Genomic DNA, 14621 nt, shown 5'->3' with positions numbered 1-14621 from the left:
AAGACAAACCATTGAGGACAGGCTAATATTTCCCAACATGTAAAAAATGTTTTCAATTACACAATGAAGTTTCTGATTTAAAAAAAAATAAACAATTTAGTTTCAACTATCAAACATCCTAAATAATGAAGAAATTTTAGGAATCATTTTTATAAAATTTCATTCTATTTACAAAATAAGTTTTTTGATTATCAATTTACTTATTTATTCCACCCCCCCAGATGCCTTCCTCATCTGTTTGCTCATGGTATTTGCTTGTTGTCTGCTCGTGGTTGTTGGGTTTTTTTTGCCTTTTGTCTGCTTGTCTGTTTTTTTCCTTTAAGAAACACCAGGAGCCTAATCCAGGTCCTCCCATGTGGGAGGCAGGCTCTCAACTGCTTAAGCCACATCTGTCCCCTGCTTATTTTGTTTTTTTGTTTTTTTTCTCATTGTCTTGCTCGTGTTTTGTTTTTTTTTTAAGTTATTTTTCAGGTACTTTTTTTTTTTAGCATCCTCCCTCACTCCCCCACTGCTGAGATGGCTCCCTTATCTGTTTGCTCAATTTTTTTTCTCATTGTTTGCTGCTTGTTTTCTGGTCATTGTTTTTTGTGCTTATTGTCTGCTCATTGTTTGTCTGATTTTTTGCTCATTGTCTGCTCACTGTCTGTTTTTTGTTGTTGTTGTTTTTTCTTTATGAGACGCCAGGAAGTGAACCCGGGACCTCCCATTTTGGAGGCAGGTGCTCAGCTGCTTGAGTCACATCTGCTCCCTTCTTGTTTGTTTTTGCTCGTTATCTGCTTGTTGTCTTGCTCATTGTCTTGCTTGTTGGTTTTGTTCATTTTCTGCATTTTTTTTGCTTGTCGTCTGCTCATTGTTGTTTTTTTGCTCATCATCCACTCATTGCCTACTAATTGTTTTTGCTCGATATCTGCTTGTTGTTTGTTTGTCATCTTTATGAGGCACTGGGACCCGAACCCAGGACCTCCCATGTGGGAGGCAGGAGCTCAACTGCTTGAGCCATACCTGCTCCCTAGACCTACTTCTTATGTGTCCTGGTTTCTGGTGGACTCTCTGTCTTTGCTCCATGTGTCTATCTCATCTCCCTCCCTTACCTGGCCTGGGAGGTGTTCCATGCTTGTTTGTGCATGTGTGTGCTCTCTTGTTCTTTTACAAGCTGTGCCAGAGGTTCCTGGTGAGCAGACCCCAGAAGGTGAGTGGAAAGCTCTCAGCATGAGGATAGATCCCCAGATCTCTCCATACATCTCTGCCCTGCTGAGGCTGGCAGATACATGAACCCTTCCCAGTGTGAGGGTTGCTCTCACCACCCAGGGAGGAGGTGTCTCTGTAAAGAGCTGAGTTTTGAGTGAAGCTGGAGCCTGGGCTACTGCCAGAGCAGGAGGGGCTGGTAAGGAGAGGCTGTAGCCTACGGCAGGGCTCCCCAGCCACTGGAGGTGGCCCACATGTGGCCAGGGGCACTATTCTAAAGCTCCTTGTCTTGTTCCCAGACTCTGCCTGGCTTCTGGAGCCTTGAACCCAGGAATCTAGACCTGAACCTGGTCCAGGCAAGCAGCTCCTGATTGGAACTTCCAAAGAATGCTTGCTTTGGGGCCAGACTGACCCCTGAGAATCTGGTAAGGAGAGGCAGTTTGGGGCCCCAAGGCTAGGATCCCCCTTCATTGAACAACTTGCTGCCACCCTCTGTGTCAGCCTAAGGTCCTGCTGTTTTCAGGTACCCCAGAGGTCCTCATCCATCAGCAGATAGAAGTGCCCTGCTATGGGCTGGGATGAACCCAAGGCTGAAGGACTGGGATGGGTGGGCAAGAGAACAGCTAGAGAGCAGCCTGGGCATCCAGGACTATTCTGGAACTGATTTGTTGGGTGCTCTGACTCAGAGAAGAAGCTTCTTGCTTAGGGTATAGGGCTCTCAGCTCTGTCTGCAGTGTCCATGCCTCTTCTCTGACATCCCCCTTCCCAAACTGCCTCGCTAACAACTGATCTGAGTTTACCAGCCATGAGGGTGGGCAATCTGCTCAACTCTTCCTGTAGAGGACCCCATGGTTATGGTCACACTAGAGGCTCCTGTACCTACTCACTGTATTTTAATCCCAGAACTTGTTAAGAAGACTCTGGGGGATTCCCTCCTGCTGAGCTCTGCTTGAAGGAAATACATAGAAAAATTTCATATATAATTTTTTCCTAAAGTCACTGGGGAAAAATGGATTTTCTAATGAGGATTTTGTGACAATAGATAGTTATTTGAAAAAAAAGATACAGTTGGATCCTCATACCCCATACAATATACTAGAAAAACTCCAAGTGGATCAGAAATCTAAATGTACAAAATAAAACCATAAAGGTACTACAAGTAAACATGGGGATGGGATGAGCTTTCTAACTTTAGTTCCAAGTACAGTTGCAATTAGCAAAAGGATTAATACATTTAATCAAATTAAACAATTAAAAACTTTTATTTGGTAAAAACACTATCAACAAAGTCAAAAGACAAATGACTAATTGGGAGAAATCTGTGATATACTTCACACACAAAGGGCTAATATCCTGTATATGTTTAAAGAAACTCTTAGAATTCAAGAAAGAAAAAGATCAAAGACATGATTTTAAAAATGGACAAAGTAGGTGAATAGACAGACTGAAAAGGCATAATTGCCTTAGATTATATGTAATTAATGTATACAAATAGGGAGTTGGCTGTGACTCAATCAGTTGGGCTCCCATCTGCCGTATGGTAGGCCCTGGGTTCGCATCCCAGGGCCTCCTTGTGAAGGCAGGCTGGCCTGTGCACCACGGAGAGCTGATGGCCCGCTTGCCGCTGAGAGCTGGAGCAGCAAGATGATGCAACAAAGGGAGACAAGCAGATACAGAAAAAATGTGCAGTGAATGGACACAGAGAAGAGAGCAAAGAAAGGAACAAGCTGCAAGGGGGAGAATAAATAAATAAATAAATCTTTAATATATATATATATATTATTCAATTATATTATTATATGCCATTTCTGTACCTGAAATCCATTGTTTGAAAGAGGTTGCCCAAAGGAAGGGCTGTATATCATGACACAGTTACATGAGTCTGGAGGGTTGGAGATAAAAATTTGGGAATCATCCATATATATATGGTTTTTAAAACGATGAGACTGGATGTGATCATTAATGGAGTGCGTATAGACAGAGAAAGTAAGAAGTCTAAGGGCTCAGCCATGGGAATCTCCAAATTCGAGAGGTCAGGAAGTAGAAGAAGAAGCAGCAAAGGTGAATGAGAAGGAGTGGCTAGTGAGTAGAAGAAATCCCAGCTAAATGTGGTGTCCAGGAAATGAAATGAAGAAAGTCTTTCAAGGAGGAGAGCCTCATCAACTGGGTCACATGTTGCTGAGAGATCAAGTAAGGTGAGGGTTGAGAGTTGATCATTAGGTTTAGCAATTTGGCTTGTTGGTGACCTTGACAAGAGCAGTTTGGTCTAGTGAGAGAGAAAATTTCTTGGATTAGGTTCAAGAGAGAATAGGAGGAGAGAAATTAGTGACAACATAGATAAGTCCTTTGAGGAACTAAGCTATAAAAAAGAGCAAAGATATGGGGCAGTAGCTAAAAGGATGTAAAATTTGGGGAAGAAGAGAGGTTTGTCTTGATGAAGAATCACTGCATCTTTATATACTGATGGGTGTGACTGTATAGAAGAGGGAAAAATTGATGATTCAGGAGAAAGAATGGAAAATTTCTAGCCTTCAGAAATTCACCAATGTCCTTCAGTGGGTGTAGTAGTTTGATATTATTGATGAATTCCAGAAAGAATTATTGGATTATGTTTGTAAACTGGTCTTTTCCTCTGGGCATATGAGATTATATTGGGTTCAGAGGTCAGTAGGGCATTGAGTCCCTGCCCCTTGGTGGGTGGGGACTCACAGATAAAAGGCATGGCAAAGGACACAGTTGTGAGTTGTTTGGTTTTTTTAAATTAATTTATTGAAATATATCACTCACACATAAACAGACATCAACAATAAGTGTATAGTAATACTTGTGAACTTACAAAACAAACATATATAACATCATACAGGACTGTCATAACTCACCCTATCACCAATACCTTGCCTTGTTGTTAAACCTATTTAACTAATGATTAAAGGGCATTGTCAAAATATTACTACTAACCAAAGAATTCCCCCCCAACCCACCCTATTATTATTATATTTATATCATTTATATATGAACATACATAAACAATTAAGTGTATAGTAAAAGTTGTGAACTTAGAAAGAAAACATGTGTAACATCATATGGGGGTCCCATGTGTCAACCCTCCACCAACACCTGCATTGTCGTGAGATGTTTGTTACAAATTATGAAAGAATATTGTCAAAATCTTACTACTAATTATAGTCCTTATCTTACATTTGGTGTGTTTTCCCCCAACCCACCCTATTATTATTTTTTAAATATATTTTTTATGACAGAAGTTGTAAACTATTAAACAATCAATTCCCAAACAACACCCTTCTATCAACACATCACACCGTGGTGGAGCATTTGTTACAGATCAAATAATATCATCTGATTGTTAACCACATCCATAGTGTACATTTGGCTCACGTTTTCCATACTGCCTCATTATCAACACAGGACATCTTTTGCATAGGAGCAAGAATATTATATTATTACTACTAACCACAGTCCATAGGTCACTCCAATTGTATTTTTCCCATACATTCCCAACACCCTGCAGTAGTGATGTACATCACTCTAGCTCACAAAGGACACTCTTGCATCTGTACCATCAACCACAATTCTTATCCATCTCTTGGTTTTCTATGCTATTCAGTTCCTAGATTTTTCTCTAGCATTCTGTCAAATTGGCATTTACATCCCTAGACTACCATTTTCAACCACATCCCCACATATAAAGTAGCTATTACTCACTATTTGTTACCAAACACTCTATGCATTTCCACACTTTTACAGTAAAGTTAATTAAAACTTCCACTGACATTAAATATCAGTAGTCCATCTCAGTCCTCCTCTTATCTCCTTTAAGAATCCACCACCTACCACCAAGTCTTGAAGATACTTTCCTACAACTTCTTTTAGAAGTTTCATGGTTCTTGCTTTTATTTTTAGTTTTTTGATCCATTTTGAGTTAATTTTTTGGATAAAGTGTGAGATAGGGGTCCTCTTTGCTTCTCTAGGCTATGGATATCCAATTCTTTCAGCACCTTTTGTTGAATGCACTGTTCTGCCTGAGGCATGTGGGTTTGACAGGCTAGTCAAAATCACTTGACCATACATGTGAGGGTCTGTTTCTGAACCATCAATTTAGTTCCATTGGTCTTTAGGCCAGTTTTTACCACTGTAGCTGGGTAATAGGTATTAAAAGTCTGGAGATGAGGGTTCACTTTTCCTTTTTACAATGTGCCTGGCTATTCAGGACCTCTTACCCTTCCAAATAAATTTGATAATCATGTTTTCAATTTTTTAAAAATGCTGGTGGAATTTTTATTGGGATTGCATTGAATTTGCATATCAATTTGAGTAGAATTGACATCTTAATGATATTTAGTCTTCCAATCCTTGAGCATTGAATGTTGTTCCAGTTAGTTAGGGCTTTTTAAATTTGTTTTAACATTGAGTTGCAGTTTTCTGAATACAAGTGCTTTACATTGTTGGTTAAGTTTATTCCTGACTATTTGAGTTTTATCTGTCATATTTTACTTTCACCACTCTTTTGACACTTTTAGTTACTTTTATTGATATAATCTTCATTTCTAGACTTTCTTCCAGGCCTCTCTTTCCTGTCTTTTCAGGCTCTAGCACACCCTTTAGTATTTCCTAAAAATCTAGTCTCTTGCTTAGAAATGCTCCCTGTTTCTGTTTATCTGTGAATATACTAATCTCACCCTCATTTTTGAAAAGACAGTCTTGCTGGATATAAGATTCTTGGTTGGAAGTTTTTCTCTTGTAGTTTCTTAAATATATCTTAAATATATCAGACCACTTTCTTCTTGCCTCCATGGTTTCTGGTGAGAAACCAGCACTTAATCTTATTGAGTATCCCTTATATGTTATGCATTGTTTTTCTCTTGCTGTTCTCAGAATTCTCTCTTTGTCTTTGGCATTTGACATTCTGATCAGTATGTGTCTCTGAGTTGGTCTATTCAGATTTTTTTGGATGGAAATATGCTGTGCTTCTTGGACTTGGGTATCTATGCCCTTCAACAGGGTTGGGAAATTTTCTACCATTATTTCTTCAAATATTCCTTCCGCTCCTTTTCCATTCTTTCTCCTTCTGGGACACCCATGACATGTATGTTTGCATACCTTTTGCTGTCATTTAGTTCCCTGAGACATTGTTCAATTTTTTCCGTTCTTTTTTCCATCTGTTCTTTTGTATGTCCACTTTCAGAGGGCATTGCTTCAAGCTCACCAATCCTTTCTTCTTCCTCCTCAAATCTGCTATTATATGATTCCAGTGTTTTTTTTTCTTTTTTTTTTTAATATATTTTTTTAATTTTTTAATTTTTTATTGACTTTGTAATAATATTACATTAAAAATATATATGTGAGGTCCCATTCAACCCCATCCCCCCACCCCCCCTCTCCCCCCCCCAACAACACTCGTTCCCATCATCATGACACATCCATTGGATTTGGTAAGTACATCTTTGATTCCAGTGTTTTTAAAATTTCATTTATTGTACCTTTCATTCCCATGAGATCTGCTATTTTTCTATGTATGCTTTCAAATTCTTTGTGCTCATCCAGTGGCTTCTTAATATCCTTAATCTCTTTAGCCATCTCTCTGAATTTATTAAGGAGATTTGTTTGAACATCTATGATTAGTTGTCTCAGCTCCTTTATGTCATCTGGAGGCTTATCTTGTTCCTTTAATTGGGCCATATCTCCCTGTTTTTTGGTGTGAATTGTAATTTTTTGTTGGTGTCTTGGCACCTGGCTTACTAGAGTATTTATTCTGTGTGCAGTTTTTCTCTTTATTTAGGACTTCCTACCCTTTCTCCCTTGCTGGTTGTGCAGTAGGAGCCAAGAATGTTATTGGTGCTATAAGCTGTGGAGGCACAAGCTGCCCTCATTGCCCCAGGGACCAGTGAAGCTTCTCCCAACTTCCTCCTTTGCCAGAGGTAGGGACAGAGTCACAGCTGTATGGAATAATCCAAGTCATGCAGGCCTAGACTATAGTTGCCCAGAGAGACTGATGAAGCTTCATGTCCTTTTCTCTCCTACCTGGGGTGGGGATGGAGCTGCAGGTGTGGGCAGCAATCTATGCCATGCAGGTCCAAGATGACCACAAGTGCCCCAGTAAACTTCCGATTATTCAGTATGTGTCACCAAAAGTATCTGCAGTTACCTACCAGAGGTGGGACTGAAGCCTAGTCTAGGGCTGCAGGGTGATCTGGGCGAAAGAAACTGGTTCCTACTGTCACTGTGATTTTTGCTCCACCAGGCTTCCCCTCATGCTTGGGGTGGAGTCACAATTGTGGCCACTGGCCTCTTTCCGACTTGGACAGGTTCACACCCCAGCTGTTCCCAGGGTTATATCTTAGCCAGCCGAGTTAACCAAGCAATAGCTGAAATTGATAGCCAACCGTTTCCTCTTCCCCTGTTTTTGGGAAATGGAGTTTCCAATTCCAGCCACAGAATAGCTCCTGGGGCAGTTTGTGCCACCAGAGTAGGATAATCACCAGCCTCCATGGCTTGGCCAGTAATTTCCTGGACAGGTTGGCACAGGTCCCCACACCGTCCTCTCTGCTGGAGGTGGTGCTGGGGCCTAGGTTGGAGCTGCAATCTGATCTGGATGAAAAGAAGCTGGTCCCCACCAGCACGGGGATTTTCAGTCTGCCCTGCTTCCCCTTGTGCCAGGCTCTGAGTTAAGATGGCAGCCACCAGCTTCTTTCTGGCTTGGACATGTTCAAACTTTAGCTGTTCTTAGGATTATACTTTAGCCCACTGAATTTATACATCAGTAGCTGAAGTTGGTGCCCTCAATACATACGTTACACAAATAATCCCACCTTGTCCTCGTTTTAGAGGGCCCACACTAACGCAAGCCCTCCCCTAAAGCTGGGCTTCCTTGGAGGGAGGGTCCTGAGAGGGGTTATCAGAAGAGGGTCTGTCCCAAGTTCCTGTTGTACACCCACAGTTGTATGATATGAAATACTTTGATCGTGACCTTGACTGGGGAGTGGGAAATAGGAAGTTAGTGTCTGTGGGACATGCTGTGGTGCCTGATGCCCCACATTCCATTCTGTGCCTGGAGCCACTTCTCAGGCCAGACTCTTCCTGCCCCCACTCCCTGGGCTGACATTGCCAACCTGCATCTCAATCCATCTGCGAGGGTGTGAAAATAACTAGTGTGGAATGTTTGTTTGGTCAAACCAGTAGTCTACAGAGAGTTTATTGTCAAACCAGCCATGGACATAAAAGAGAGCTTTAGGTGAGAGGCAGCCCCTGGGCAGTGAGGCCATCTTCAGGGTGACCCAGGCCTGGGAAACGCCTCTGAATGATAAAGGGAAGAGGGCAGGGTAGCAGGGAGAATCTTCAGATCATAATGCTGTTTGGGCACCTATGAAAGGAGAGGGGGGAAGGAAGGAGGTTTGGGATGAAAAAGTCTCAGCAGCACAGTTCTAAGAAAGTTCAGCTGATGCGGAGTCTTGGAGTCAAAGTCGCCAGTTAGAGGAATCCCGTATTCCACAGGAGTGGGTGGGCACTAGCACCGCCCCGTGATCAGTCACTGGCTGGGAGCAGCCCCGAGAGAGCGTGGCTTTGGCATGAACACAGAGGGGGCCACAGGGGACGTTGGTCACCCATCCAGCCCGCAGCAGGTTCTCCTGCAGAAGGTCTGAGTGGCACATTCCCACGGCCACCACGGGGTCCTCAACGTTTCCCCTTTTCCTCTGCCTCTTCTGCATTTGTTTTGGGTTTTCTGTTTGCCTCCCCTCTTTTAATTATAGCCTCTTGCTTTTAAGAATAATAAAAATATTATTGTTCATCTTCTACCGAATGTTTTCTTGGCACCAGATATTTTACACATGTATTTTCCTTTATACTCACAGCAATTCTATGAGGGAGGTAGTAGAAGAATTCCCATTTTTACAAATGTGGAAACTGAGGCTTAGGGAAATGTTAAGTTACTCAGGATGGCTAGGTTCAAAAGAGGCAAAGACAGAACTTGAACTCAGGGCTTAAAAAAAAATTCCAATACCTGTAATTAACCCTCATACCATCCTACATCTTGGAGCACTAACTTTTTAAACACATCCTATGTTTTGGAGGATGGGTGTGGAAAAGGGGCCCAAGTAGGAGAAAAAAAACTTTTTCCATCTGGGAAAATTTCAGTAAAGTCTAATAGAGGACTGAAATCTCCCTTTGGTCGCCAGAGTGGGCTGGTCCGAGCTCAGGGACAGCTCCTGGTGAGGGGGTGGGCGGTGGGGGGGCTCGGTCTCATCCTTACTTGACTGACTGATGTTACACCCCAAGTCCCCAAGCCTTCGAGGACCCCAGCCAGCCCCACCCCGACCTGACTGAGGACGGTGACTTGGCAGCTGTCTGGCCCTCCCCCGTGTGGATTGCACAAGATGCTTCCTACAGCCTGTAGGCCTGTTTTGGGCCCAGAGCCAGCCGGCAGAGCTCCTGCTGGGAAGGAGTCAGGAAGCGCCAGCTGGCTGCCAGTCACTGACACCTGCACTGGACTGGCTCTCTGCTCTTTCTGTCCAATCTGGCAGCACAGCTGAGCATCTCTTGCATCAAATGAGCATCAGTCTCCAGGGCCACCCCCATGTCCAAGGTCCAGGGATGTGGCATCAGGACAGAGCCTGTGAAATATCAAGGAGTCATTCAACAAGTTAATACTCGAGGACACTCTGCTCAGAGCACAGCTAGTTGCTGAGGGGGCTCTACTACTTGGAGCTGACTTTGTGAGTGAGGAGACAGAGAAGGGTGTGATGGCCCATCCTGGACAAGGAGACTTCATGAGGAAAGTGGGACCAAATCTCATCACAATGAGTCAGCGGACCAGAAAGAGGTCATCAGGGTGAGGGCAGAGCAGGGAAAGAGGATATGAAAGGGGGTGGGTCTTGAGGGAATGTAAGGAGAGAGGGTGGTACAGAGGGTGGTCCTCGAGGGGATGAGAGGAGAGGGGTTGCCCTGTGCTGTTGGGAGCGGCAAGATCCATGCTGGATGTGCCAGGGAGGGCCAGAGGATGGAGCCCTGAGCAGTTGGTAAAAGAGTGAGTTCCGTGGCATAGGAGCATCAGAACTCCTGTATGTTCTTGGCTGGGGTTGCATGTATGTGATGAAGACTGAAAATGAAGGTGTTGAGGAGGAAGAGACTAGAGACAGGCAAACCCCTTTAAAAGCAGGCATGAAGAACATGAGCTCAGAAACAGACGGGAAGAGAGAGTCGAGAATGCTCTGAAAGTCTTTGTGGCACATCAGATAGAGTCTAAAGAAAAGGAAAATTCAACAATGATTGGAAATGTTAGCCTGAAACTGAAAGAGCGATGGGGTCAAGGAGAGAGCAGGAGTGCTCAGGTAGGTGTCAGTCTTTGGGTGTTCCAGTGCCTACCAAAAAATGCAGATTCTTTCTGTTCATTTATCCATTTAGTGCTTCTCAGCAACAAAGGCACCCTTCTACAGATTTGTCCTGTATAGACAACAAGATTCCTCTAAGTACTGCTTCTTGGAGGTGAGCCTGATGTTCAGCTTCTCACTAGAGGGCATTGGAGGGCACTGCAGGAGGAGGCTCTCCTGCCACTTCCAGCATGGGCTGGGGCTCGGCGCTGTGGGAGTGAGAACATCCAGGGGACTCTGCCCCAGCCACGGGCCCAGAAAGGGTTTCCTTGTGACCTTGTAGCTTCAGACTGGGGATAACCTTTTTGCAGAGCTCTCATCAGGGATACCAGAGTTCCTGCCCCAACCAGGACCCAGATTCTATACACTCACACCACCTGTCACTAACGGGCTGCTCCCCACTGCCCTCCAGGGGCAGCCTGGGCTCCCTCTGCACGCATCAAGCCCCCACTCCTCCTGCGAGCCATCCCTTCGCCTGCATGCTATGAAGGGCTCCACCATGACATTAGCCTACCTACCCCTTCCCACTTGTCCCCCATGACCCCCCTCAACCCCCACCCCTGACTTCCACTGTCTACCCTTGCCACCAGTTGCTAATTTCCTGCTCCCCATCTACACTCTGGAGTTCAGCCTGTTGTTTGTCCACCAGCTTTGGCCTGGCAAACCAGAGAACTTCTCTGCCATTGGGTAAATTGAATGTACCTACTCTAGCAAGACTTGAACCCTTCCCATTTTGTCCTTCCTTGGGTGCACTCCTTCTGCCCTAGGGTTCCATACAAAGGTTTCTTATATCTTACAGTTATTCTTTTATCATAGTTAGTATTTTTATATTAAACTTCCTCTGTTTAATTTACTGTGTGGTTTCTATCTCCTGATTGGACCCAGATTGCTACACATTCTATCTCTGGTTAACCAGAATTTTACTTTTTGATTAAAATGAGAAAGAATTTCTAGGATACCTTGAGATCTTCTCATGTTGTCCCCTATCAAATGGGCACACAGTGCCTTAGTGGGGAATTGCATAAAATACCCACTTTGGGAAAACAAATTATAGAGAAATTCCTCCCTCTGGGCTGATGAATTTCAGAGACACCTCTTCTGGGCAGATAGAATAAAAAAATGTGCCCTTCCTCAATTCTAACCCAGCCCTGTGATGGGACACTACCAACATGGCAACTGGAATGTGTTAGTCAGGGTTCTCTAGGGAAACAGAACCAAAAGGGATATCAGTATATTAGGAGATTTTATAAAATTGTCTCATGCTGCCATGGGTGTGTGCGAGCCCAAATTCCACAGGGCAGGCACTCTGATGAAGGTCCTTAGTGAGTTTCCGAGGAGAAGCTGTTTGTCTGAAGTTGAGATGGGAATTCTCTGAATGCTGAAATCACTTCTTTCTTTAAGGCCTTCAACTAATTGGATGAGATGTCTCTCATTGCTGAAGACAATCTCCTCAGTGGATTATAGATGTAATCAGCTATAGATGCAGTCAACTCACTGACAATTTAAGTCCACAAAATGTCCTTGCATTACAATAAGCTCAGTCCTGGATTGACCAAACAACTGGGCACCATTCCCTGGCCAAGTTGACACATGAATCTAACCAGCAAGAGCTGGACATCAGCCTTCAATCATCTCTAAGCTGGGTGCCTTCACGCAACACACAGAGTCATGGGCAGTGATAAATGAGCAAGACTGAAAGATTGGAGGCAAAGAAGATTGGGAATAAGAAGGTTTAGGGAAGAAGCATGTGGATGGACCTAAGAAAGAAGGCACAATGACAATTGCAGAAGTGGACTGAGCAGCTAGATGAGTAGGAGGACTTGTGCAGTTGTCAGTTAGCCTCTGTCCTTAGCCATCTCAATGCTTGTGCAGTGGGTTCATGGATAGGACAGCAACGGTGGCAGAGATGGAGACAGTGCATCGACTCAACAGCATGGACTCCTTCTCTCCAAGGCTGATCTGGCTACTGCCACTAAAGAATGCCAGGCCTGCTAGCCACAAAGACCTACAATGGGTCCCCAATATAGCGCCATACCTCAAGGAGATCAACTAGCCACTTTGGTGGCATGCTGATTATATTGGACCCCTTTTACCCTTAAAGGGGCAACAATTCATACTGACTGAAATTGATACATATTCTATATGTGGATTTGGTTTCCTGCTTATTGTGCTTCAGTCAAGCACCACAATCCAAAAGGAGTTGCAGAAAGTCTGATCTATATATGACTCTGCATAACATCACCTCAGACTAAGGTGCCCAGTTCATGGCAAAGGAGGCATGGTGGTACATAAACACCAATCAGAAGCTACTGACTGATAGAGTAGTGGTGTGGCTTCTTGAAGGTACAGATGAGGCACTAGCTTAGGAATACACCTTGCAAGAATAAAGTGCTGTCTTCTGGATGCAATAAACACCCTAAACCAATGATCATTACATGGTGCTGTATCCCCAGTAGGTGGAATACATGGGTCCAGGGACCAAGAGGTAAAAGTAGGATGACTCTGCTCATCAACACTCCAAGTGACCCAACTTGTCCTCCCCTTTCCTGAAACTTTAGGCTCTGGGGACTAAAAGTCCTAGTTCCTGGAGGTGGGAGTGGGGAAAAGCTTCCACCTGGTAATACAATAAGAGTCTCACTAAGCTTAAAGCTATGCCTTCTGCCTGGTCACTTTGGGCTCCTCATACTAGTAGACCAGCAGGTAAAGAAAGGAGTTGCCTTTACTGGGCCTGGTAATTGATATTGATCAGGAAGAGACAGAGCTGCTGCCATACAATGGGAACAGGGAGGAAAATGTTTGGTGCTCAGGTGATCCACTGGAGTATCTCTCTCTCTCTCTTTTTTTAAATAAAGTTTATTAGATCATAATGTTGTCTGAATTCCCCACCTTTGTCAAAAGTCAACTCAGGTTCCAATATAGTCTAGAATTCCTTAATCAAAGTCAACAACTTATGAACAGCATCAGCATCTACAATCAACTTTTCACTAACCAGGCAAACTTCCTGGAATAATCGCAGTAACTGAGTCATCTCAAATTCTCTTGCTTTTCCATCTTCCTTTTGAATAACCTCCTCTGGAAGACTAGCAAGCCTTGCGGGATTAAAGCCATAGGTCTTTGGGCAAGCTCCCTTAATGAACTAATAGAGGAAGGTAATAGTCTTTTGGTAGGGTCTTCACATTCATTTTCTACCATGCATGCCATGTGTCCTAGGTGCACAACAACATTTTGAGAATAATCTACTAATGAATGGTAGTGAGTAGAAGACAGTGTACAACACTTTATATTCTCAGCAAGTTCTTTAACAACTGCATTTGCTATTGCTGTCCCATCAAACATTGCAGTACCTCTTCCTAATTCATCCACAAGCACAGAGAATGTGCTGTCGCATGCATAAGGATGCTGAGAGTTGCATTCAACTTGACAAAAAATGTACTTTCCCCTGACATTATTCTATCTGAGGCACCAAGCCTAGTAAATACCCTGTCAATTGGTATGAACCTACATACTTCAGCAGGTACATCTAACAACCCATTTGGGTCATTACAGCTAATAAGCCAGCCTGTGCCCTGAGTGTAGATCTGCCCCCCATATTGTTGTATCTCTTGGTTTACTCATGCCAATTTTAATTGTCAAATGTATAAGTATTGCAGCCAAGGCCTGATAAAAGCATGGTAACCAGGACCTCAGAACACTCAGAGATGAAAGTCTGGGACACCCCCCATAAGAGCCAGCTAGAGCAAGAAGTGCTAGCTGAGGGGGAGGAAAACCTGGAATCAGCAGTGGAGAGGGAAGGTGATAAGTATCAGTTACAGATTTGGGACCAATTGTAGCAGTGCAGGCCATAGTTCATTTCACTAACTCTTGTAAGAGTTCCCAGAAATTACTAACCAGAATCCTGGAAAAGCTGTGTCTGGATTGAATGAACTTAATGTGAGATGCAAGAGGATCTGAGTGGGTGGAGGTGGGGAGGGGACTGTACTGGATGCTAGCAGTGTCCTACAGAGATTCCCTTTACCAAGCCAATGTACCCGTCCTCCAGATGCTGAGAGTGTT

General features: G+C 43.7%; 1 pseudogene; it reads right to left on the bottom strand.

Moving 5' to 3' along the window:
• Nucleotides 1–13488: 13488 nt before the first annotated feature.
• On the bottom strand, nt 13489–14157 carry LOC101430555 (DNA mismatch repair protein Msh6 pseudogene; annotated as a pseudogene).
• Between the last annotated feature and the right edge of the window lie 464 nt (nt 14158–14621).

This window comes from Dasypus novemcinctus, chromosome 3, assembly GCF_030445035.2.
Source record: "Dasypus novemcinctus isolate mDasNov1 chromosome 3, mDasNov1.1.hap2, whole genome shotgun sequence".
NCBI classification, from domain to species: domain Eukaryota; kingdom Metazoa; phylum Chordata; class Mammalia; order Cingulata; family Dasypodidae; genus Dasypus; species Dasypus novemcinctus.
Note: the sequence above shows the minus strand (reverse complement) of the source record. Positions and strands in the feature narration are given on the sequence as shown.